The 3,742-nt window shown below is 37.5% G+C and overlaps 1 protein-coding gene across 4 annotated transcripts in view; it reads left to right on the top strand.

Moving 5' to 3' along the window:
• Window positions 1-2,681: 2,681 nt before the first annotated feature.
• Window positions 2,682-3,742, top strand: part of LOC107693925 (arfaptin-2-like) — a 12,368-nt gene continuing 11,307 nt past the window's right edge. For 2 of the 4 annotated variants that reach the window (XM_016493473.1, XM_016493471.1), the window contains exon 1: window positions 2,683-2,948. The gene's annotated coding sequence lies outside the window, so the exon portion shown is untranslated. Of the gene's footprint in view, window positions 2,949-3,742 lie in introns of all 4 variants that reach the window. The other 2 variants (XM_016493472.1, XM_016493474.1) reach the window with 2 other exon arrangements.

Here is a 3,742-nt window from a genome sequence, read left to right as displayed (position 1 = left end):
TTCCTCATGAAAGATATCGAGGTGGGATGTTGGGGTCATCCGCTGAGCCAGGAGTGCAGTTTGGTACTTAATCTCATAAACATGACTCTGGATTCTTCACAAGTGATGGCAGCATTCCAGAGCTGATCCCACAGGCTGCTGTAGCACTCGCATCCAGGAATCAGTCATCTGTGCTTTGGTCCGGACCCAAGTAAAAAGAACCACACTGAGGGGAGATCAAGTACATACACAAGGTGTGCTGTGTCTTCTTATTGCCGTAGCTCAGCTGGTAGAGCATGGCGTTAGCAACATGTCATTAGTCATGTATACATATATATCTTCATTGCATTGTAAGTTGCTTTAGATAAAATACAGTGCCTGTGTCAAACCAATGAAAGCTTTGTGCTTGTAATATACAAATAATAAGCCATTTAGTTACCGATAAACAATGATACAAAGACTAAAAAAACAAATAATGCTTGGCTTAACAGTCGGTAAAATATAATCAGCAATAAATATTTTCATACTGGCATGTGTGCTGTCCACCTTGTGCAAGACAGTAAACACCAGCAGGATCTCTTTCATGACCTTACTTACAACTGTTTTTCTGAGCTCACTGATGAGAGAGTTAGTCAAAACCAGACTGTATTCAGAGCCAGAGGGTGAACAGCTCAATGTTAAAAGAACGGCTCGATCAGGATCTCATTAGAGACGTATTATGATGAGGGACCTGAAGAATTTGGCAGCGTGAGAAGTAGAAATCACGCTTTGCTGACGTGTGTCGATGTGTGGCAGCTGTACTGGCCGGATTTCACCTGTTATGACGTGCATCCGATTGTAAACTACCTAACGTCAAACTTACAAACATGTCAAGACGAATGCAGCCATTTAAGGTGAACGAGGTTACAGAGAGGTGGTGGCTAGTTTTCTCTCGTACAACTTTCAAAACATAGATTCTCATGCGATCGCTAACATTCATCTGTGTAGGTTACAGCACCACCAAGTGGATCATGTATGAGTCTGTGACAAATAAAGATGTTCAAATGGTGAAAACATGTTGATTCTTACTTAAAAAAACAAAATGAATCAGTACGAATTGAATTTTTATTATTTTTACTAAATTAAAAGATCCAGAAAAAGAGCATCACATCAGTGACCCTTTGAGTATTTGGGAAGTTCAGGTCACCAAATAATATTTTTAGAAGTCTGAGGGACTGGTTTTCCATTAAATTCCTCTTTTTTTGGCTAAAACTAAAGTGCGGTTTGAAATACTTTCTTTGTATCCTTGTATACTTTCCTTGAGCTTGTTTTACGTGTGTAATGACTGTGGGTAGTGTGTGAGTTTGTGTGTGGGGAATGTTTACAACATCACTGTACGTGCGGATCTCTTGTTAAACAAAAAGTCATACGTGCAAGCTCCACATTACAGTGCCGTTACAGTGCTGTGATATATAAACCAACAAAAAACAGTAAAAACTTTGGCAGCTGAGGGAAACTTCTGAAACACCTCTAAAGAATGACAGGTTGACCTGTTAACAGCCTTCACCTGCCAACTTAAGGTAGCTGCTTTAGAAAAATATATTAGGCAATGCATTTACACATGATTGAAAAGGCCAACAATTGCATATTGCATTAATAACCATAAAAATCCCTTTATGTTTTGGATGGTTGTTTGCTTGATTCAATCAGAAAAGTTAATATAAAATGCAGAGAGAACCCCTGCTGAATTACTGAACAACAGGACCCACCACAACGTTGCTAACCTGAGGTTTGGACACAATCTCTGATCCCTGGCTTTTTTTACAGACAATCTCATGGCACTTTGAGTGAGAAGCTGTGAGAGTGAGTGTGTGTAGCTGCTAGGTGGTGGAATGAAAGAGAAATAGAATGGGACATTTGAGTGGGACAGTTTTTTTTTTTTCTAATCACAATTTCTTAGTGTGTGGAATATTTTTACACAAATTTTCAAATAATATCATTAACCTTATTGTTTAAACGCATGATATGACTTCTGATTGATGATTGATTTTTAAAATTAATTTTAGATTTTTTTGGGGAACAAAATAATAGCCCTATAATATCTTAGTAGTAAAAAATATTTTGGGAATTTAATGTGTATTTTCTATAAGAAAAAGACATTTAAACATCTTTGATATTCAATTCACATTTATATACAGCTTTTCCCCAATATAATTTCAAAGCAGAAAATGCACCTTTGATACAAACCAGTCAATATTTTATGCATTTTAGGGTTTAATTAGTTATTTAAATTTTTAGCAAGATAACAGAAATATAATTCATGCTGAGTTAGCAAATCTTAAAATCTCGACATCAGCAACTGTGAAAATCATTACACTGTTTCAGACATCTGCAGACAACATTTTATTCAGTATTCAGTATATAAACTAAATATATTTAATGCCTGCAAGAAATGTACCAGATTCTCATCTGATAGAGCACATTTTGCAAACTGTATAAACTGTGACGATGACTTTACTTTAAAAAAATGTCTGAGTCAATAAGTGAAAGTCTGAGCAACATTGTTTTTGGACAAAGCACTTTGGTCTGTTAGTAATCTAAAGATGAGAGGTGTCATGTTGTTTTTGTCTACTACTGCAAAATGATTTTTTTTCTCTTCCCTTCTCATCATGGCTTCTTCCTCGCGCTATATCTGCATGTTCCACGTCGGCTAAAGGAAGGTCGGCGCCTGTCGTCAGATCCGCAAAGCATTTCGGTCTACTGGAGGCTGATTCGCCCAATAATACAAACAAACCGCCAGTCATAGTGGAATCGGTTGAACATGCGAAAAGCCGCCTGCTTATGAATTAACATAAATTTAGCCTCCATGAATGCATGCTTTTATTATTTCCTCACTCTTTTGGAAGTGGCAGTATATAATTGCGCATGAACTGGGATAAAATATCCAGCACGCGTGACAAATAGCTAATCCTACAATAGGAAACACACAGGTAAGATAACCTTTTATGTTTTGTTTTTAATTTATGCATTCTTTATCGCACTAAGCAGATGTTGAATTAGATTCATGTAGTGCATTGTGGCTATATGACGACAAAAAATAAGATGTGGCTTTAGCTAGCGATCTTGCTTATCAAGTGTGTCATATTTGTCTTGATACATGAAAAACGTTTTTTTAATTAAAGGCCCTTGGGCGACATGGACGGTCACTTGGACGTTGGATGCTTAAACCAGCCTGACACATTATAACAATGATGCGTTATGGGAAATAAAATACATAACTGTTTCACGGCTGAACGAGCCATAAGGGCGATGATGTAATAAACATCTTCAAACGGAGTAGAAATCACGTGCTTTTATTAAGTGGAAAAAAACGGATTCAAGGAATTTTTTCTCGAGTTTGTAAAGGTGAATGATGTCGTAGTTAAATGGCATAAAAATGGTCGCCTTTCACCTGTCCCACCTGTTCGCCCAGGTAGTTGCTCCGTGGGATTTAGACACCGCGCATATCAACGATACGTTCACCGCTAGTTTAGACTTCGTAGACTTCCTGCATGTACTAACACATTTTTCCTTTGAGCTCATAACCGCATTTATGTTTTCAAGACTGAGTATAGCACGTGCCAATAACATTCGAGTGCTGTCTGTGAATACTTCACGAATTGAACGAATTCTTCACTGAACAGTTGCTGTCTAGGCTAATATTGTTTGTTTTTTCTAACAATAAAAGCCTTAGTGATAAACAGGGTCGTCATGTGACACACAGCCACAACATCACTTATGTTTT

The sequence above is a fragment of the Sinocyclocheilus anshuiensis genome, unplaced genomic scaffold (assembly GCF_001515605.1).
Source record: "Sinocyclocheilus anshuiensis isolate Anshui unplaced genomic scaffold, SAMN03320099.WGS_v1.1 scaffold694, whole genome shotgun sequence".
Classification (NCBI taxonomy): domain Eukaryota; kingdom Metazoa; phylum Chordata; class Actinopteri; order Cypriniformes; family Cyprinidae; genus Sinocyclocheilus; species Sinocyclocheilus anshuiensis.
This window is presented reverse-complemented; position numbering and strand designations above follow the sequence as displayed.